This window comes from Bacillus rossius, chromosome 14 (genome assembly GCF_032445375.1).
Source record: "Bacillus rossius redtenbacheri isolate Brsri chromosome 14, Brsri_v3, whole genome shotgun sequence".
Taxonomy (NCBI): domain Eukaryota; kingdom Metazoa; phylum Arthropoda; class Insecta; order Phasmatodea; family Bacillidae; genus Bacillus; species Bacillus rossius.
The window spans coordinates 45,061,639-45,085,237 of record NC_086341.1 but is presented as its reverse complement, the minus strand read 5'-3'; the positions used below and the strand labels follow the sequence as shown (position 1 = coordinate 45,085,237).

Below are 23,599 nucleotides of genomic sequence, written 5' to 3'. Positions count from 1 at the left end.
CTCGTCTGTGAAAAGAAGGCTTCCCGTCATTTTCCCCCTCATCGTCGCCTCGCCATGCAACGGCTCGGAACACTGCGTCAACGGTGCTTGATCACGCCTGATACCTGGCTGGGATCACGGTGGTTGGATTGGCTCGGTGCTTCGAACGCGAATATTTTTCTAACCAATCATATTTGAACACATTGGTAGGGACCGGAAAAATTCGCGGGTTCAATGACGTCCAGTATGAACTCCATAGTTCTACGTTCAACGAAGCAGCCTGTGATTCGATGAAAGCTTTGGTTGGGTGTTTCTCATTGGACCAGAGTCATCCAGGTGAGTTGTGAGCCAATAGCAGAGGCAGCACTGAGGTATAACTATTTGTATTTTAGCCTATCGCGAAATGAATTCGCAAAATTTTCCGGTCTCTACACATTGGCGCAGTCGGCACGACGTAAATGGCGGATGCAACAGACTTCCCGATACACACACACACACACACACACACCTACACACACATCGCTTACTGAAAAGAGCATCAACATTTAGTTTTCAAAAGATGGTTAGACTGGTGGAATGGTAATTCTGTTATTATTCGTGTATAGTTTCGTTTACTCAATCTATCTGTGATATTTCAGAAATGTGTTCACGCACGGAGAACTAAGTATCAAATTTGAACTAAACATATTTCTCTAAAAATATGTCGATAAAAAATAAACACCCTGCATAAATTGGTGGCTGTTTTTTTATCTAACCAGAAGCTCTTTTTTTAATTAATAGTTTGTGTGTTTCGCAAGGGGTGAAAATTGCACGTGTACATGAACGCGGTATTTGCTGTCGCATCGTATTCTTAGCGTCGCGCTGACGCATCATTGATGAATCAGGATTTCCGTCACGATCAGTCCAGCTCCCAGTTCAGTCCCAACTGACTGGAGCCTTGATTCGAAATCAAAAGTACTTTTCGGCCCTCGGCGAACTCTTAAATGCTTTTCGTAAGCAGACCCCCACTCGGATATGTTGAGTAGTTTTGAAATCGCCTTGTTTTTCCTGAAGCTCTGCGCACCGCGTGTGTGTCCGGGTAGGCGGGGGCCTTTAGGGGCCCGCCTCGTCAGTGGCGTATGTGGCTAGTGAGGCGGGATGATAAGCGCGACGCTCGCTGGTGCTTCTAGCGCGGTGTCTCCTCTGGACTAGCGCGCAGTCTTCTCGTCGTCACAGGATAACTGTGAGATCTGAGCGGTGACCGTAACAATATATGGTGGAGAAATGAAGATAAAGGTGTAATACAAGTCCCTTAAGTGCTTTCAAGAATCTGTACCGGCTGTTTTACGCCTGACAGTTACTCTGAAAACATGTGTTTTAGCCATGTTAACTCTTCTAAAAATACAGTTTTAAAAACTTAATCCAAAATCAAAAGTACTTTTCGGCCCTCAGCGAACTCTTAAATCCCCACTCGGATATGTTGAGTAGTTTCTGAAATAGCGCTGTTTTTTTTCCTGGAGCGCCGTGTGTGTTCCCGGGTGAAGAAGTGGTTCCATACTCGGAATGTAGGAGCGCGGCGGGCGGTCTGTGCGCTGCTTGTCCGCGGGCCTCGCGCGCGGCCGGAAGGACTCGCAGTTCTCGCCCCGCGCACTTCCGGCCCGGGGGGGCTTATCTCCGCCGTGCGCCGGATGCGCCGCTGGCTTCCGCGCAGACACGCAGAGTCACAGAGACACAGAGGCACAGACCGCTCCGCTGTCCCGGCGCTGTTCGGGTCTCCCGCCTCAAGCGGGTTCCCGTGTGCGGGAAGCCTTCATTTCACAGACGAGAGAGCCACACCCGAAGTTCCCCCAAGTTCATGCTCGCTTTTTTTTTCCGTAGCACAACAGGTGTATTTATTTGGGATGTAGCTTACTCATACGTCATACGCCGTTATATCTCATTGTATAAACCGGTGTGGCCAGGGCCGGATTTAGGGGAGGGCAACCGGGGCGAAAGCCCCGGGGCCCCCACAAACGGAGGGCCCCCACAATAGAGACTTCGGAAAAAAAAAATCTTTCAAATTCCGACAAGTAAACACCAGTAAACATATTTTCCTTTCATATTCTTTTTTCGCTGTTTTACCTTTACCTACAGTACTTTGTACATACATGATTATATTATTGTTAAATATTAACATAAATAATTTATCTATATTTGTTCACTCCAATCAGGCAATCAGTAAAATATCGAAATGCATATTCAGCTTATTCCCCGTATTTGCGTGTCGATACGAGATACGACGGTACCTGTTTCCCCCGTTTTTTGTCTGTACGATCCGTCGTAGCGTTGACAAGTGTCCGCTGAGTGGCGTGCTTGGAGCAGGGAATCCCGGAATTTGATACATTCGCGTGCGTCCGAGAAGCTACGAACTTACGAACATTGTGCAACAAATGTAAATCCTTTCAAATTTTTACGGACGTGAGTATTTTCATCGTTATCTTGTAATATACCATGTAAACAGAATGTCGTATTTGATTGTGCTCGACTGAAAAAAATTGTTCATTTTATTTGTAAAATAATTTGTGGCCAGGGGGCCTCCGCTCCTCTGTTGTCCCGAGGCCTCCAGACCTAAATCCGGCCCTGGGTGTGGCATTAAATTTTGCGGTATATTAGGATAGGTTAGCCACATTATAAATACTTTGAAACATCGTGGATGGTTGGTTATATTAGGTAAGTATAGCTACATTAAAAGTACTGTAAAATCATTTTATGGTTGCTTAGCAAATAACTTTTTAATATGTAGCTATCCAGCGCTAAGAAACCGTTTACATGATTTCACAGTATCTTTAATGTAGCTATCCTAACCAAATCAACCGTCCACAATGTTTTAAAGTATTTATAATGTAGCTAACCTAAGCTAATTGACCATTAGTTGTCATGAGTTACAATGAACGAAAAAAAAAACGAAGATGCACGATCGGAGGTTTGACTCTCTCGTCTGTGAAAAGAAGGCTTCCCCCCGTTTGCCGGCCTGTATGCTGCCACGTAGTTCTGGGGTTTACGTTCATCAACCCCCGTCCCGCAGTCACGTGACTTGCGCCCCCTCGGTGAGTGTGATGAGGGCTTCTTCGATCCCCCCCCCCCCCTACGTCATGCTTATATACGCTCGCGTAAATGTTTCAGATTGGGGCGGGACAACATGCTCATGTTAAAAAATTAGCCAATAACCTGCGGCTTAGCTCGCGATATTGCCGTGTGTCTTTAATTACAAACTTTTTTTTTTTTTACTAAAGTTAAAGAGACAGTAAACTGTCAGGTGAATAAAAAATATATTTAACTCATGACCAATCCGTTAAATATGTGTATTTTTCTTAAGCGGTTGTGCGTAAGTCCATTTTAATTGTTTCCGACTTTATATCCCGTTTTTGACGTGACAACGTCTAATAAATCGATGAACGCCGGCTGCAGACACGAAAAAGTGTCCCGTTACGCTGTGTCCCGTTACGCTCATTGTACGCTTGCGCCACATCTATCTCTCTTCCACTCGATTGGAACAACCATCGATTTGACTTTTTCGGGGCACATTAAACTTGAAACACTCCCATTCCTTTCCTACTTTTCCTATCATCGTCCTATCCTTAACAGAATAACACAGATTGGAAGAAGTTAAATAGCAAACATGTATAAAAGTTATAGTTAAAATAATCTCTTCGTTAAAGTAATAAACATATTTGAATTAATGAGTGCAAATAAAAGTAAATTTCTCAATTAAATTGTAGTTTTCATTTCATTCCTTCTTTGTATCCATACAAATTAGTGATAATTCAATAAAAATGATTTAATTTTATTCATGAAAGTATGCAATAATTTCATCAATGTTTTGTTACTTTACAGACAACCAATTTTTTTGTTTGTTTTATACAATTTTTATAACTTTACCTTAAGGCTATTACTTAATAGCTATGCCAATTACTATTATATTATATAAATACGCTCATCACTGACTGACTCACAGACTTTTTTATGAATTATGTTTTGTTTTCATTGCTGCCGAGTCCTTGGCAAAAAAATAATTTGCATGGGGGCATAGCGTCACATTTTGACGAGGCCGATAGTTTCAGAAATTTTCGACGATGAAGGAGGGAGCCGTTTGCTTAGTTTGCCACGGGTTGACCGCGTATATCTGCTCAACGAATGTGTGTTACAGCACATTTGAATTGTAGCATGCCACTTGTTGAGAACTCTGTTCAATCGAGCACTGCCAATATGGCGTACAACGAAACGAATTCACAGTAAGTAAAATCATTGATTGACCAAAGACAGTCAACACGCAATGTAGTGTTTTCAAGAGGTTCTTCATTAAAAACTAATTTTTTCAAATATTGTTTCATCATTTTATGTACATATACACCAGAAATAATTGTCATCTGCTCAATATTAAAAGAAATAGAATATATAGTTTGTATTAAAATTTAAAGTTTATTTTCATAATTGTTTAAATGAGCGCCTTACAACTAGCCAGTGATGATAATAGTTCTATATAAGTTGCTCGATATTCAGATTATTTAAAAAAAAAAATTTCCTAACCTAACTAAAAACTAAGTGTGTTTGGGAGGGGTCCGGGTTAGGGGAGGGACCTAGATGCGTCTCAGGCCGAAGCCTATACGCCTAGTCATGCTGGGATTAGCCATGCAGGGAGAGGGTCGCATGCATCATGTGTTAGGAGGGGATTGGCCAGCCATGGCAGCGATCAGCGCCATGACTGACTCCCCTCACTCTTAAATCTAGACTATAACTAGAGATAGATTGGGCCCAGGTAAAACCTGCATAGACACATGGAAAACCCTGGGCACATTCATGCATGCATTGGCATGCATTACGTGTAGGAATTTACAGGAGACAGAGGATGGTCTGGATGAAGAGTTGGACAGAGTAGAAAAGTGTCCACCATGCGGGGGTTGGGCACTTGGACTCGTGGTCCGCTTTGAATTTTATTTGTATCTGGAATATTAGACCAGGGACGCAAGCGCCCCTGGTGGTGAGTGGTTACACTGACCACTCACTCCGCCGCCAGTCAGCACCTAAAAACTAAGAAACTAAGACAGAAAACATATAAATGACTTACAAATTAGGCATTTCGTTACGAAATATGCAAACACCCAACTCAGGGATGGACGTGCAGTGCTCAAGATAAAACTAAAATAATAACTATACATATTATTTTTTGATTTTTTTTTTAATTTTTTTTAAATATATATTTTTGATGACTATTACTTAGTAGCTAGGACTTATTACTAATTTACAAATCTCTAATATCTACTACTGTACTACTAGTTGAATATAGAGGAACTGTCGGCGTATGAAGTTACAGGTGAATTAAGTCAAGACCTATTCGCATTTTGGTATTTTGTTGCAAGCTTGCAATTCAAAATCCCATGTTTTTTCAGAAACACGACCGGCACTGGAGGTGAAGCCTGCCAGGCGGGCCATGCCCATCGGACATAGGGAGTCAGCCCTAACAGCACAGGCAGTGGAACTCCCGGGAGCCAAACCTACACCTGCGTGCTTCGGACCATTTTGAACTAGCAGAATATATTTTAAGATATTAAGAACATTGAACTATATTAGTATTTTTTATTATTATTATGAATTTATGTTACCCAAATCAAAATCCCATGTCTTTCAGAGACACAACCGGCACTGGAGGTGAAGCCTGCCAGGCGGGCCATGCCCATCGCACATAGTCAGACCGCGATGTCGCGCGAGTGAGTGGCGGGCGATATTCGGCTGAGTTCGGAATCCCGAACTGGGGGTCAGTGAATCGCAGGCCGCGGCACGCTGCTCTGGCCTTCGGGCCAATCTGCACGCACGTGCTGGCTGGCTCCCGGAGTTACGACCCCGCCGAGGCCACGAAGGGGGGGGGGGGGGGGCAACACTGTCCCCGCTTATTTGTTTTGGTTGTCGCCGGGTGACGTCACGCGTCTCCAGGCCGCATCTGCAGGCGTCTCGGCGCAAGGGATAGTCTGTGTCTTGTAACTCGACTCGGATCCGACGGGAAAAATATGATTGTATCCCCTCGGAAAGTGTACTTACCTTTAATACTTTTGGTGGCGGTAGTGTAGCTGGGTAGAAACTTTACGATTTCTCGAAATGGATATTATTTTCTGCTTTAAAATCGTGAAAGTTATCCCCTCTAACCTAACCTAACATAACCTAACCTTTCCGGGAATATACCTTCCCAGTCCATAATTGCATTAAAACCGATTAATTGTAAGAAATCGGAAAGGGTACCTTCCCAGTTTCTACCCAGCTACACTACCGCCACCAAAAGTATGAAAGTTACCCTTTCCGAGGGGATACAATACAAGTCCCCCTCACCCCCATCCCGATCTGACAAGTTGTGCCGCTGTCGTCCTGGCCGCTGACATGTGCCGCTCTGCTAGTGACACGTCAGCAGGCTTCCAAGGGACAGAAGTTGGAACTGGATGGCGGTTTTGAGGCCGGCATCACTGCCACACACTATACTCCTTAACCCACTCGGCGGTAATTGTTACTTATCGCGTATCCATTGCTAGAGACCGGAAAAAATCGCGGATTCATTTTGCGATAGGCTAAAATTCGAACAGTTGTATCCCAATGCTTCTTCTGCTATTGGCTCACAACTCACCTGGATGACTCTGGGCCAATGAGAGAGATGCAACCAAACCTGTAAAGAAACACAGGGCTTCTACTTAGGGACGTTACAAAATACAGCAGCCAATGAGTGGGTGACATTTGCCCGAGTTTACGTAGAACTGCGGTCATTGAACCCGCGAATTTTTCCGGTCCCTATCCATTGCTTATCAAATTTATAATAATACCTTCGAAATCAAACTTATTTCGATAATTTGACAGTTTCGCATCTCAAACACATTTAAATGCTTTATTTAAATTTAATATTTTTTTAAATTTATGAATACAGCTCGATTAGCAATAAGGCTACCCTGAGGTTGACTCAAGAGGAATCCCCTATCGTATAAGAGAATCACACGGCGACAGTTGGCAAATGAGTACTACCGGCTTATACTTCCGGACCAGACACGCGTCCGAGACTACAATCACGAATGCAATGGACACTTCTTGGAGTCCATCAGTTAACGGCGTATCTGCCGGTAAAGCTGTCGAGATCGTGTGTCGTGGCGATCGCAGTTGGTACGTCGCTGGGATTATAAGAAAGTATTGCTTTGCGTGTTGACGTTCCAACGCAGTAAGTTGTTTTGTAATTGGTCGTTGGTGAATTTTTATTATGTTCCAAGTCTAACATATGCCTTGTACATTTGGTTGAAATCAATTGGGGATCGGACAGGAATTATTAGGGGTGTCCGACACACATAAATATGGGAGCAGACAGTGTGTGTTTTTTGAGCGGCAGTGTGTGCTGCAAGCAGCGTCTGTTGGCAGACCGTCAGAGCAGCAAACAGTGACAGGGCGCGGGGTGTCATCTCAAACTGTCCGTGCAGGTAGCCTCTATGCACCCAGACCTGTGGCGTGTGTCCCAGTGACAGGACGCGGGGTGTCATCTCAAACTGTCCGTGCAGGTAGCCTCAATGCACCTAGACCTGTGGCGTGTGTCCCAGTGACAGGACGCGGGGTGTCATCTCAAACTGTCCGTGCAGGTAGCCTCTATGCACCCAGACCTGTGGCGTGTGTCCCAGTGACAGGACGCGGGGTGTCATCTCAAACTGTCCGTGCAGGTAGCCTCTATGCACCCAGACCTGTGGCGTGTGTCCCAGTGACAGGACGCGGGGAGTCATCTCAAACTGTCCGTGCAGGTAGCCTCTATGCACCCAGACCTGTGGTGTGTGTCCCAGTGACAGGACGCGGGGTGTCATCTCAAACTGTCCGTGCAGGTAGCCTCTATGCACCCAGACCTGTGGTGTGTGTCTCAGTGACAGGACGCGGGGTGTCATCTCAAACTGTCCGTGCAGGTAGCCTCTATGCACCCAGATCTGTGGTGTGTGTCCCAGTGACAGGACGCGGGGTGTCATCTCAAACTGTCCGTGCAGGTAGCCTCTATGCACCCAGACCTGTGGTGTGTGTCCCAATGACAGGACGCGGGGTGTCATCTCAAACTGTCCGTGCAGGTAGCCTCTATGCACCCAGACCTGTGGCGTGTGTCCCAGTGACAGTGCACCCAGACCTGTGGCGTGTGTCTCAGTGACAGGACGCGGGGTGTTGTCTCAAACTGTCCGTGCAGGTAGCCTCTATGCACCCAGACCTGTGGCGTGTGTCTCAGTGACAGGACGCGGGGTGTTGTCTCAAACTGTCCGTGCAGGTAGCCTCTATGCACCCAGACCTTTGGTGTGTGTCCCAGTGACAGGACGCGGGGTGTCATCTCAAACTGTCCGTGCAGGTAGCCTCTATGCACCCAGACCTGTGGTGTGTGTCTCAGTGACAGGACGCGGGGTGTCATCTCAAACTGTCCGTGCAGGTAGCCTCTATGCACCCAGACCTGTGGTGTGTGTCTCAGTGACAGGACGCGGGGTGTCATCTCAAACTGTCCGTGCAGGTAGCCTCTATGCACCCAGACCTGTGGTGTGTGTCCCAGTGACAGGACTCGGGGTGTCATCTCAAACTGTCCGTGCAGGTAGCCTCTATGCACCCAGACCTGTGGTGTGTGTCCCAGCAACAAGAGAGCACAGTACTCCCCCTGGGCGGAGGAAGATCGCGTGAATGGGGAACCCCGTGAATGGAGATCCCAGCAAGGATCGGGTGTGAGGAACACAGCGACAAAATCAAAAGGAGTGAAGCTCAAGAGGGGGGTGGCACGAAAATGCTGCACCGATCTCAGCAGCATGGAGCCTCCCAGACAAGGCGCAATAGGCAAGAACATTTCATTAACATTATACGTAGGGACCGGAAAAATTCGTGCGTTCAATGACCTGTAGGATTAACTCCATAGTTCTACGTACACTCGGTCAAATGTGACCCACTCATTGGCTGCTATCTTGTGAGACGTCCCAACGTAGCAGCCTGTGATTCGATAAAGCTTTGGTTGGGTGTATCTCATTGGCCTATAGTCATCTAGGTGAGTTGTGAGCCAATAACAGAGGCTGCATTGAGGTATAACTATTTGTATTTTAGCCTATCGCGATATGAACTCGCGAATTTTTCCGGTCTCTAATTATAAGAAACATTTAAACAATTATTTAACTAAGAAACCTACCTTGATTCGCTAGATTTACCGGCATTCTTTTACCCGTTGGGACGAGAACTTCATTCCACAAGTTGTCCGGTGTGAAACATGTCACACTGTTAGAAATTACAAGTAAGTTTACGGACTTTTCAACGAACAATTAATATCAGATAGACGAAGAGTTATTCGTAGAGACCGGAAAAATTCTCGGATTCATTCGGCGATAGGCTAGAATTCAAATACATATACCTCTTAGATAATTTTGCTATTCGCTTACTGTTTATCTGGACGAACCTCAACCAGTTATAAACCCTCAACCAAAGCAGGATCGAATCACAGACAAACCAGCTGAGACGACTTACAAGTCAGCAGCCAATGAACTTGCGTTAATTGCCCAATTGTACAGGGGAATTCGCAGTCTATCCTGACGGCCAATGAAACCGCGAATTTTTCCGGTCTCTAGTTATTAGTAATTTCGAATAACTGAATGCTCTTAGAAACTACGCAGTATTTTTGATTTCCGAGTTGTGTGTTTCGTTCCAACCATAGATAAACTTAACCACTGGGACAAAATAAGTGTACTCGAAAAGTTTTTGAAAGGGTGTTGTTAATATACCAATAATATTATATTTGGGTCGTGTTCAGAGAAAGTGAGCTCAGTGTCCGTAATTTCAGCGAAGAACTCGTGATAATTTGCATCCGGTGTTCTTTCGGGAAACGAAGGAGAAATCTTTTTAACAGTGTAGTTAAGAATCAACAGGGCCGGTGCAAGGTAAATTGGCGCCCTAGGCGAAAAACCTTAATGCCCCTCCCTCCCCCCCCCCCCCACGGACACCAAAAAAAATTTGAATTGTTCTTGCCTCAAAATACATCACGTAAGACCAATATTTTGTCAACAATCAAATGTAAGCAGACTTGTGTTTTTTTTTTTTTTTTTACTTATTACAAATCATAAACAGGTCACAGTGGACTTTAAATAATTACTTATATCAATATAAACATTCCAAACTGTTACAAAAATCTATTTTCATCTAGTTTCAATAATCGTTAAACATGTTGTATCAGCTGTTGTGTGTCGTGCTGCGCCGCCCCCAGCTACTTGGCGCCCCGGGCGGTCGCCTGGTTCGCCTGTGTGGACGCGCCGGCCCTGTGTCAACCAGGCATCTTTGTTGAATCAGGCGAAACGCCTCGTCTGGAAGGGACGTAGGGAGTCTTGGCCCAGCCGCTGCGCCCTTGACACTGCGTGGACCTGGTTGGTCGGTTTGCGCGGATGTTGGGGAGGGGGAGCCAGCCCCGCCCACGCGACCAGGCGCCTGCCGCTATGCAGCAGAGCTAACAGGATAATGAATCACCGCTAAGCGGGACCGCACGCTAAAGTAACTTGTATTTTTTTTTTGACGTGACAACGTCTAATAAATCGATGAACGCCGGCTGCACTCACGAAAAAGTTTCCCGTTACGCACATTGTCCCGTTACGCTGTGTCCCGTTACGCTCATTTTACGCTTGCGCCGCATCTATCTCTCTTCCACTCGATTGGAACAACCATCGATTTTACTTTTTCGAGCCACATTATACTTGAAACACTCCCAGTCGTTTCCTACTTTTCCTATCATCGCCCTATCCTTAACAGAATAACACAGATTGGAAGAAGTTAAATAGCAAACAAACTGTGACGCATCGCGCGCCGTGGAGGGGGGAAGCGCCGCCATTTTGAGGTCATTTTGCTGCGTTTCGAGATTTCCATTTAGTATAACTTTTGACTCGGAGAAGCTACGACGTTCGTTTTGAGTTTCAATCGTCAGCTCTCGTCAAAATCTATCGTTTGCATGTGTAAAACATTAGTGTAAAATAATTACAGTGAAGATATATGGTGTTAAAATAAAAATATAATCAAACATATATAATGTCGGCCTATACGCGTCAAAAAGCCAAATCCAAATACACAGAGATCGCACATGGTTGGAAAGGGCTTCCCAAAAGCAATCGTACGCTACCAATAAAACACCGCATGACCGAGTGAAGCAGTGCCGGGAACGTAAAAGAACGAAAGCGGCCGAGCGGATCACCGACGATGCCAGCTGGGGGCGGTTGGAAATACGCAAGTGGATGATGACTTCATAGATTTTTTCAAACATGATCATAACATGCATAAAATAAGCGTATTTCATCTTCTGTATAGAAAATATTACCTACGTACACGCATTCACGTACAACACACGGCCGTGTCCATGGCACAGCTGCACCCCATTTTTTTTTTTTTTTGGCGTGGCTGGCGTTTGTGAGAGCTCCGGTCCTCGGCTGTTTTGACAATATTTTCGTTTCCTCCCCCTCCCCCCCAACCGGCCGGTCATGCGACGAGGCGTGTCCCACTATTTCCCGCTGACGACGCAGACGGCGCTGACGTCGCAGCGCGGCCTGTTCGCTTCGGCGCTGCGCGGGTGTCGCAACAGCGCGGTTGCTATCGAGAGATGAGTTCGTTGTTTCACATGGCCCGCTAGCACGCCTGCTGGATGACCGTACAGCAAGGGTAACGTAAATAAAGTACCGAGTGTCCATAAGGAATGTTCCCAGTTTCAATTTTATATTAAAATTTGGACTATTTAGAACAAATAATACAGAAATTAGAAGGTAACTCACCTGGTTTTTCTTACAAATATCCATTATGTGCACCTTTATTTATACGGCACATATCCCACACTTTGGTAAACACGTCCGGAGCAATGGAAACAATAGCTTCTTCAATTCTGTGTCTCAACTCTGGCGGAACGTAAACATGATCTCTCATAAAGCCCTCTCGTGCTCTCACATACCCTCCCGTGCTTTCCCGTGCCCTCGCGTGCCCTCGCGTGCCCTCCCGTGTCCTCCCGTGCCCGCACGTGCTCTCTCGTGCCCTCCCGTGTCCTCCCGTGCCCTCCCGTGCCCTCGCGTGCCCTCCCGTGTCCTCACGTGCTCTCACGTGTCCTCCCGTGCCCTCGCGTGCCCTCCCGTGCCCTCGCGTGCTCTCTCGTGCCCTCCCTTGCTCTCCCGTGCCCTCACGTGCTCTCACGTGCCTTCCCGTGCCCTCACGTGCTCTCCCGAAACCTCACTTGCCCTCACGTGCTCTGTCGTGCTCTTTCGTGTCCTCCCGTGCCCTCAAGTGCCCCCACGTGCTCTCCCGTGCCCGCACGTGCTCTCTCGTGCCCTCCCTTGCTCTCCCGTGCTCTCCCGTGCTCTCCCGTGCCCTCACGTGCCCTCACGTGCCCTCACGTGCTCTCCCGTGCCCTCACGTGCCGTATTACTTGATGAGGAACCTACATGTTTCGTTACAATCCGCGACTTGTTAGCCGCGTATACATCAGTGCCGTCAGAGGACAGCTACCTCGAATAGTAAAAAGTATTTGTTGAATAAAATATTTTTGTCAGTAAAACATGATGAATTTGGTTTTATTAACTAAAAATATTTATTTCCGTTATTTTATTATTATTTCAAGCATTTACAACTATCGCTGGTACGTTTCGTAATCACTCACGTTGAAGATACAGTAAAATAAATTTATGACGTCAGTGTTGCAATACGTGTGTATTGACAGAGAGAATTCTAATGGTGAAAAAAAAAACTAATGATAACCAACAGTAAAAATACAATTAAAATTGATTTAAAACAAATGAATTCAATATATTGCACTCCGGTAACAAACAATTAAATTTCAAAGATTAGATTCAATTAAAATTGAAACTTTTATTAAAAACCAATCCTGCATTTTTAAAATACTTGAACATTTTAGTTACCTAACATGTTAAATTATTTGGATTTTTGCTGTAATCAACTTTTTATTTTCGGTTTATGGGAATAAAATTGGAATAAAACTAAATTTTATCATTCAAAAAATCAAAATGCATTAATTTAAGTAAAATGTCATTTATTTTTGTTAAATATTGACACACGTATTGATGAAACTACAACGGTAACAGTTCCCAACCTCAAATATTGTTTACGTTAAACTTTACTGTGAATAGATTTGGCTCCTTTAACGTAATAACTATGTTCAAATAAAAGCGTGCCACTGAAATTTCACACTGTTTCGTGCTTATTATAGTTAATTTACGTCGCTAACCTTTTATTCGCTTCTTGCTACCGCGTCCTACACGTGAGACATGATTGTAGAGACCTGCAAAATTCGCGGATTCATTCGGTGATAGGCTAGAATTCAAACACATATACCTCTTAGATAATTTTTTCTATTGGCTTACTGTTCATCTTGGCGAATCTCAACCAATTATAAACCCTCAAGCAAAGAAGGATCGAATCACAGACAAACCAGCTGAGACGACTTACAAGTCAACAACCAATGAACTTGCGTTATTTGCCCAGTGTACAGGAGAATGTGCAGTCTATCCTGAAGGCCATCGTAACCGCGAATTTTGCAGGTCTCTAGATATGAGATAGCCCGGTGCTATGGATACCATCTGATGGTTGGTCATACTCAATGTTTTACGGTATATGCCGTCACAACTTCACCAATAGTCGGGTTCTACGGGGAATACGGCCTCCCCATCTTGCGGTTTCAAATATTTTGGTATTGCTGCCACTAAAGCTTCCGTGCTGAATGTTTTGGTATGGCATGGCGTTGGACTTAGCCGTTGCTACTTGTTGACGTCAGCACATGTGAACTTGTGTGAATATTCTATTCGTCCGCGTGAAGTAATAAGTTATTTCCTCGCGGCGCGGCGCTTACAGACTAGAGCCTGTTGGTAAATGTGTGGTTGCAACAAGGTATAGATAGGGACACCTGTATTTCGCGAATACATTTCGTGTCGAGGTATTTCACAAAATACTGTAGCTTTTCTCCTGTGGTTATTGGCTGAGGTCGGTGAGAGGTGTCGTCCCGCTCTTGACGGGGCCAATGAGAATGTGGTCACCGCTACTGCTGCACCCTCACAATTTGCCATGACTCTTAGAGAAAGCTACAGTGTTTTGTGAGACATGAAATGAAATCGCGAAATACAGGTGTCCCTAGGTATAGATAGAAGGTCTGGGAGATACGATTTATGCCTTGAAATGCCTGAAATTAGTATAAATAGTTCAAAATTTGAATTATTGTGAAAAGATAAAAAAAAAGTTCAATATGGCGGGGCCTAACACCTTAACGAAAAATGTTGTGATAATACGTAGCTTCTTCACGGGGTGATCACCACAACCTTAGTTATTTACCGTGTGTTTTATCGCAAAATACGTGTTCGTAACCAGCCCCGTAAGCGGCGCTAGTGCTAACGTCATACGCAGGACGTAAACGCGCGTCTAAACTGCGCGCACATCTTCAGACCGTGGCGGAGGAGAAAGTGTCACCGGTCGCAGGTCCGGAAATGCATCTGTTTATCGCTAGAGAAAACTTGCGCACTGTTTGCATCTTGCAGCTTCCTGTACGGCTGGTTGTGTACCTATCCGATATGGCCTTCCACATAACGTTGACTCGCTCGCTGTTCACGGAAGCGGCTCTGGCGTTACACAGAAGCATGTTCAGACCTACGTTCACCGACAAGTATGCCTTCTCAGCATGTCCTCAATACGCTCCCACAATTTTATTTATACGTGTATTTTAAATACATCTCCGTACAACAGAAATTAAGTTTTACACCAAAAAAATGGAGGCAAACTTGTATGCGTACGTATTCGACACGTTTTTGCCTTAAGATAAGTAAATTTCTGTTGAGGTAGCAAGAAAGTTTCTTGAGTGAAATTTTTTTGAGAAAAACGCAAGACAATACCTACAGAGGCTATTTATGAAAACGTTCCGTAATCAGCTTTTCATTGCTTACGCTATTAGGGATTGTAGGAATTATTGCCACACAGAAAAGTAAAACTTTTTTTTTTTACTGTTTAAGCACATTTCAGCCACTTGTGATACAGTACTGAGTCGTATACTGAAAATATCAACAGAAAATGCTTGCGAAATTATTTTGACATCAAGCCACGCTCAACGTTACATCCATTCGCAGCCCGCGTTGTTTGAGAAAAATACTGGTTAAAAGTTGGCTGTCTATTCGGTAGGTCTTTAGCGGGAAATGAAAAAAAAAATTAATTAAAAATTTTATGGAATGTAATGTCTAACTTCAATCCTTTTGAGTGGGGGATGGGGTGAGATAGGATTTAAGTAACCAATCGAAGTGCCAGTCACATATAAGTTAATGACTATTAACATAAATGTTTAATATTATTTTTATTTTGTAGGGTAACGAAAAAAAAATATTAAATATGTAGAATGTGGTGAACTAAAGAAAGTTAAATATCTTGAAAACTGGTACATACAATTTAAAAAAAACATTTAACAAATCAAAATTAATTACAAAAAAAAAAACTGTGAGCGCCAGAGATGTGTAAAATCTAACCTCGGCAAAGAGCAAATCCGCGTGTTCTCATGTTGCAAATGCAATTAAGATACGAAATTCGGACACGCAATTAGCGTAATTTTAACTTTAAAAAAATTACCGATCGTAATAAATATGTACGCAAATTGTATTTTCAATCAAATTTCCGCGCCCGCCGCTATTATTCGTTGCTGGAGCAGCTACGTCGACTAGTGAATCTTTTGATTATTTGACAGAAAATTTTAAATTACCTAATCAAACGGCTACGATAAAAGCGAAAAAAAAAAGCCTTGAAAGAAATACCCAACCCCGGGTTTGAACCCTGATTTGCGACAAGATTTTTTTTTTAAATACCACTGCCCATCTTGTTAAAAAAAATCATCAATATTTTAATAACATAAGGTTTCCTTTTTTGCCTTTGTGAAATTTGTTTTGCGCCATTCCACCACAGATAGCAGCACCGTGGTCACATTTTTTTCCCGTTCGATTCCATTCACGAATTTTTCTCCGGCCAAACGCTGTTATACCGAGAGCTAAGATGTTGGACATCAATAGTATTTTTCAAATTTTTAGCCGGGAAAACCACGGGTTCACAAAAGTGTGTGCGGATAACATACACTGTCATAGGTAGAGACTGGAAAAATTCGCGCTTTAGATGACCTCTAGGATAGACTCCACAATCCCCTACATTTACTGAGGCAAATGCCACCTGCTCATTGTTTACCGACTCGTGACACGTGTCAACTGGGACGCTTGCGATTCGATACTTTTTTTGGTTAAAACGTTTTTTCATTGGCTCAAAGTCCTTCAGATAAACTGTGGGCCTATCAGAGAAGCAATATAAAGGTACAGTTGTTTGGATTCTATTATATCGTGAAATGAATCCGCGAATTTTTCCGGTCTCTAGTCATAGGTAGGGGCAGGCATTTTTCGCGAACAAATCTGAACGCCTATTAGACTGCAACAAGGTATACCCGTACCAGAGGTTTCTTCCTTGTGATTGGCGGCCGTCTGCTAGAGAAGTCATTTGTCTTTTTTTTGACCGAGCCACTCAGGAGGCGTTTGCTTCCCCACTGAATGACTGTGATTGGTGTTCTGACAGTACACATGGTACCTGAGAGAAACTCACCCAATCACAAAACACAGACGGTGCTACAATGTTTTAACTTATAAGTTTTCTCGGAATCTTTTCGCGGAATATGCATGGCCCTAGTCACAGGTGTAAACTGGGACGGCTAGCGGGAGGAATGTCCGGGCTGGACCGAGCCTGGGTCGTGTCGGACCTGGGCGGCACCTGGGCGCGCGGCGCTGACCTCCGCCCGACCTTGACCTCCGCAGGGGACAGAGCTGGCCGCCGCCCTGGGACCATCACCTCCCTGGTGGGAGCCTGCGAGGAGATGCCCTGCCCGTGAGATCGGAGATTTTTATTATTGCGCTCGGGCTTCAAGTCTGTCTGTGTGTTCAAACCAGCGGTTCACAATGTCTTTAAAATTGCTTCCATAGTGGGAGACAATTAAAAAAAAAAAAAGTAATGATAACAAAAATCGGGAGATACATTTTGGTGTTGCAGCTAAACATCTATCATCTCCATCAACAATTTTAATTACACCACTGGATAGCTAAAGTATCAAAGAATTCGTTACGCTAAAGTGACGACTGTGTCGTATCGCGCGCGGTGGATGGGGGGAAAGCGCCGCCATTTTGAGGTCATTTTACTGCGTTTCGTGATTTTCATTTAGTATTAACTTTTGACTCGTAGAAGCAACGACGTTCGTTTAATGTTTTCAGTCGTCAGCTCTCGTCGAAATCTATCGAATGCATATATGAAACATTTGTGTAAAATAGTTACAGTGAATATATATGGAGTTAAAACAAAAAAATAGCGTACCTATTTTATATTTTGTATAGAAAATATTACATGTTACGTACACGTATTCACGTACAACACACAGCCGTGTCCATGACACAGCCACTCCCCATTTATTTTTTTTTTCGGCCAGGGAACCCTATGATAGAATTTTCTTTTGGCGGAACCCCAGCTCCTTCAGAGAAAGTTATTTGACAGTAATTGTGCCTGCTTTATATGGCTTTCCGTAGAGACCGGAAAAATTCGCGGAATCATTTCGTGACGGGCTGAAATTCAAACATGTGTACAGTTCTGCTGGTTCTGCTATTGGTTCGCAGTTTAACTGGATCTCTGTGGGCCAGTGAGAGACCATCGACCAAAGAATCATCGAATCACAAGCTACCCAGTGGATGACGCCTCACAAGTTAGAGCACCCAATGAACACGCGTGTTTGCTTGAGAAATGCAGAGGATAATGGAGGCTATCCTAGAGGTCATTGAATCCGCGAATTTTTCACGTCTCTAGCGCATTCGTCCTGAATCACGGACCCCCTGTGACCATGCCATGGAACACCAGGGCCTCGTGGGAACCTCTGGTGCAAACAAAAATGTTCGTAATATCGCGGAATGTTTCCAGAGTGACACCTGACAGATTTGGGTACCAGAGGTAGTACAGACGAGAACTGTTAAGATTTCAAGACAATTTATGCCAGGGCCGCAGTTGCGACTTATCTTGAACACGCGAATCTCGCCTGCGCGCCAAACCCCGAACTAGACGATTAACTATAAAGTTTTCGTGCTACCACACGCGCCACAAATATGTGACAGCCATCAAACTTGCAATTTTTTGACGTGACAACGTCTAATAAATCGATGAACGCCGGCTGCACGCACGAAAAAGTGTCCCGTTACGCACATTGTTCCGTTACGCGGTGTCCTGTTACGCTCATTGTACGCTTGCGCCGCACCGACAGAAGTGAAAACTTAAAACTTTGTTCATAAATGTGCAATATGAAATAATCTCTACGTCAAATGTACGTAAGAAAATGAATCTGATTACTAGTATAATTTCAAGTGTTTATTCTTTTATTATTAAAATAAAAATGATTAAATTTTATTCATAAAAGTATGCAATTATTTCATCAATGTTTTGTTATGACGTTGTCACGTTAAACTATCGTCCGTAAACCGACTTTACAGACAACCAATTTTTTTAAAAATCGAAATGTTTGTAATTAACATGTTGAATTAAATTTTAACATTCAATTGGAAACATCACCGTGCGTTGGACACATTTTTTTTTAAATCTTCACAAATAAATTTAGGAAACAATATATTAAAAAAAAACCGCAAATAATGGTATTGCCAACTTAGTTTGACATCTTTCGAAAAAAAAAAAAATAATAATCTCGTGAATTTCAGCAATGTCGCGCCCGCCACGCGATGGCAGTAGAAAATATTTGTACTGTGGAAGTTTGTCACGTCCCTGCATTTATGTCGCGCTGACGTCGTGGATGTTGAACACGTGATTGCCTGGAAGAAATGTTCGCGTCCCTCGCGGTATTGCGCTTCCAGCATTGTCTGACGCGGTGACGGTTCTAGCTTCCCACCGCCCGCACAGCAACCAAGACCCTGTTACATTTTCAAATGTTTGTCCCCAAATGTATTCGTCAACAGAACTGGAGGTGTAGTATTCGACGGACAAAATATGAATCATCATTCAACATCATTAAACATCAAGTTCAAGGTCACAATTAAATAGTCACTCAAACATAGGTAGAGACCGGAAAAATTCGCTGATTCAATGAACTCTAGGATAAATTTCATAGTTCTACGTACACTCGGTCAAATGTCACCCTCTCATTGGCTGCTGTCTTGTGAAGGTGTCCCGATGTAGCAGCCGGTGACTCGATACAGCTTCGGTTGAGTGTTTTCTCACTGGCCCAGAGTCATCCAGGTGAGTTGCGAGCCAATAGCAGAGGCAGCACTGAGGTATAACTATATGAATTTTAGGCTGTCGTGAAATAAATCCGCGAAATTTTTCCGGTCTCTACGTCAAACAGTTTTAGGTAAGCGCATGCGCGAATACTGCCTTTTTGTTTTATCGCTCGCAGCGCCACCTATGCAAAATGGCGGCCTCTGAGCGCAAAGGGTTTTTTTTTTGCAATTTGCTGAGAGTGAATCTGTAATTTCAGTTCAACGTGCATTTAGTTTAAAGTTTAGTAGTGGTCTCCCCCCCCCCCCCCCCCCCTTTGTGGCAAAGAACGTGCATCGATGGTACGGATATGCATGTGTACAGACCTAAGAAATTCACGTTAAACTTTCGTCCTTAAACCGACTTTACAGACAACCAATTTTTATTTCTCGTCGGAATTTATTCTTTGCGGGTCGTCGGGGCGCTTGTTCCGTCGTGTTTGGACGTCACGGTAGACCTCGTGTCTCGTTGGCTGCTAAGCGCGTCGGTTCCGTCATGGCATTGCGAATCCAGATTAAGGCCCCTGTCCACCCGGGCACACACACGGCGCGCAGAGCTTCAGGGAAAACAACGCGATTTCAAAACTACTCAACACATCCGAGTGGAGGTCTGCTTACGGAAAGCATTAAAGAGTTCGCTGAAGGCCGAAAAGTACTTTTGATTTCGGATTAAGTTTTTAAACGGTATTTTTATAAGAGTTAAAATGGCTAAAACGCGTGTTTTCAGAGTGATTTTTAGGCGTAAAACAACCGGTACAGATTCTTGAAAGCACTTAAGGGACTTGCATTACGCCTTTATCTTCATTTCTCGGTCGTATAGTGTTACGGTCACCGCTCAGATCTCACAGTTATCCTGTGACGACGAGAAGACTGCGCGCCAGCTCAGAGGAGACACCGCGCTAGAAGCACCAGCGAGCGTCGCGCTTATCATCCCGCCTCACTGACACACACACACACGCCTGACGAGGCGTGCTTCCTTGGAGCGCGCATGAGTCACGCTAGTATGTGCGGGCCGGGAACTCCCAGGGGCTCGGCTCGTCGTGTTCAGGTGCGTCCTGCAAGTCTGCGGCCCGGTGCGTCATGCGTCGCCGCAGGGTTTGGTGTTGGGGGGGGGGGGGGGGAAGTACCCGCACTTCCGGAGTTGACTAATGCCCATTTGCACCGTTCAGCTATTCCATCCGCGATCTAATCCTCTAAGGATCGACCCTCTGAACGTTGCTTCCGAACAAGTACTGGCCGCTGCACCATCTTCGTTCGTGTGTACTATGTATATAGTTCCACGCGGGAACGCAGCACAACGCCGAAATACCACAACGCCGAAATGCCAAATTGACCACAACACCGAAATACCACAACGCCGAAATGCCAAATTGACCACAACACCGACAGCTAGAAAACTGCAGTGTACCACAACGCCGAAATACACTAACGCCGAAAATTGTAATTGCAGGACTGCCACAAAGGTTAGGTTAGGTTAGACTAGGTTAGGCTAGGATAGGCAAGGTTAGGTTAGGTAAGGTTAGGTTTTATTGTGGTATTTCGGCGTTAAGGTACATTTAAGAAACACACACAAATTCATTCAGTTGTTATTTCGGCGTTGTGGTACACGGCAGTTTTCTAGCTGTCTGATTTGTGGTCAATTTTGACATTCGGCGTTATGGTATTTCGGCATTGTGGTAACGACCCTTCCGGAGTCGACTAATGCCCAGTTGCACCGTTCAGCTATCCCGTCCGCGATCCAATCCTCTAAGGATCGACCCTCTGAACGTTGCTTCCGAACAAGTACTGGCCGCTGCACGATCTTCGTTCGCGTGTACTATGTATATAGTTCACGCATTTCCAATCTGCGACGACATGCCTGTTTGGCGGACTGGAACGATACGAAGTCGCTACAAACGATTGTGACAGGGGGAGCAAATGGTTAATGCGATTGCCACAAGAGAGCAGCACGTGTATTAGCTACCTCATCTTTTGAATTTTTTAACGACTGAAAATGCATTCTGGTATCTAACAGTCAATTAAAAACCGAAGCAATCGTAAATATGAATAGATTTTGACTAAAAAAAATAAGCTGTTATTTAATCTGGAATGTTTTCATGACAAAATAAATTATTAAATTTTTAATTTTAAAAATTCGTAGGAAGAGGTGTAACACTAGAATAACTTTTGATACTTGTTATTTACGATCTGCAATTTTTGACGTGACAACATCTAATAAAACGATGAACCACGGCTCCACGCACGAAAAAGTGTACCGTTACGCACATTGTTCCGTTACGCTGTGTCCCGTTACGCACATAGTTCCGTTATGCTGTGTCCCGTTACGCTTATTGTTCCGTTACGCTGTGTCCCGTTACACTCATTGTACGCTTGCGCCGCATCTATCTCTCTTCCACTCGATCGGAACAATCATCAATTTGACTTTTTTGAGGAACACTCCCATTCGTTTCCTACTTTTCTTATCATCGTCCTATCCTTAACAGAATAACACAGATTGGAAGAAGGTAAATAGCAAACATGTATAAAAGGTATAGTTAAAATAATATGTTCGTTAAAGTAATAAACATATTTGAATTAATGAGTGCAAATAAAAAAATCAATTAAATTGTAGATTTCATTTCACTCCTTCTTTGTATCCATACAAAATAGTGATAATTCAATAAAAATGATTCAATTTTAATCATAAATATATGCAATCTTTTAATCAGTGTTTTTTTATTAAGTCACGTTAAACTATCGTCCGTAAACCGACTTTACAGACAACCAATTTTTTTTTTTGCAAATGAAACAGAAAAATTCTTGTAAAAATTGCAGATATTTGTAAATTTTGTAAATTTACATGAAAACAACTATTACTACAAAATAGTGTTCGTAGTAATACTGTAAAGCCGAGTGTGATAGTTGTACGCAAATGGTGTTTTCAGATACATTTGTGAACTCCAACCTGACGTAGTTTCCGCACCCGCCGCCAGATGCCATTGCCGGAGCAGCTTCGTAGACTATCGAATCATTTCATTTGTAGACCTAAACGGCTCTGATAAAAAGCGAAAAAGGCTTGAAAAAAAAGGAATATACCTACTAACACCTGTTTTGGACCAGATTTTTGACAAGGTATTCTATTAAAATTCTGTCTATCTCGGAAAAATTCGTTAATCAGTTAATACTTCCAAAGTTTCCCTTTGGCTTTGTGAACTCTGGTTCGCGCCATCCGCCACAGGTGGCAGCACCGGAGTCACACATTTCCGTTCTTTGACTTCCGTCGCATTACGAAGACACTCTTACCAAATGCCGTATACCGAAAACTAAGATGTTATACATAGAGACCGGAAAAATTCGCCGGTTCATTTCGCGATAGGCTAGACTCCAAACTCGTACACCTTTATGCTGAGTCAGCGATTGGACTACCGTTTATCTGAAGGACTCTAAGCCAATGAAAAACCTTCAACAAAATACGTATCAAATCACAAGCATTCCAGTTGACGCGATTCACGAGTCAGTATCCAATGAGCAGGTGCAATTTGTCCCAGTACATAGAGTATCATGGAGTCTATCCTAGAGGTAATTGAAACCGCGAATTTTTCCGGTCTCTAGTTATACATCAGAAATGCTTAAAAATAAAAATTAAATAGTATTGTTCGCTAATCCCTGTGAGGGCGCTCTGAGTCTCGCCACGTAAGGAGGGCAGAACTATAGTCTGTTTCAAGCTTAGATTGCAGTTCACAGTAAGTGGCGAACACTGTTGCCAGATTGATACGGGTTGTTAAAATTTAAAGGCTTATTTTCTATACCTTCGTTAATCATAGCAAGTTTTAATATAATTCATAATCATACTATTTCTTGATTTTTATAGGAATATAAAACAGCGTATACTGACTATTATTACAGTTGTAGTCACTCTAAAAGAAAAAAATAATAATAATTAAACTCTAAACACTAATTATTATTTCACAGGAGAATCTATATATAACAGTCAGTCTCTATTAAAAATAAAATCCTTCCGTTAAAAAAAATGTGCGTTACTGAAAAGAGCCAAATTTCTAGAAATTAAATGATGTAAACGAAACGTTTGAAATCAAGATGGCTTCTTTCAGTTACACCTTCTTAGAAAAAAAAATAACCGGATATTATCAGATTATGTTCTTGATGAATTATAATATCTGGAAAATTTTGCTTATACAGTTCTCGTTTCCAATTTTATATTACAAAATACAATTTTTCCGATACTTCAAACAAATTTTCATTACATTACAAAGTCGTGTCTGAAACTTTTGCGCTCTATGCAGGGCCGGATTCAGAGGTCTGGAGGCCTCGGGGCAACAGAG

General features: G+C 43.6%; 1 protein-coding gene across 3 annotated transcripts in view; it reads left to right on the top strand.

Annotated features, from left to right (window-relative positions):
- The window catches only part of LOC134538845 (fibronectin type-III domain-containing protein 3A), a 416,513-nt gene that overhangs the window by 201,481 nt on the left and 191,433 nt on the right, over nt 1-23,599 (top strand). The window lies entirely within an intron of this gene.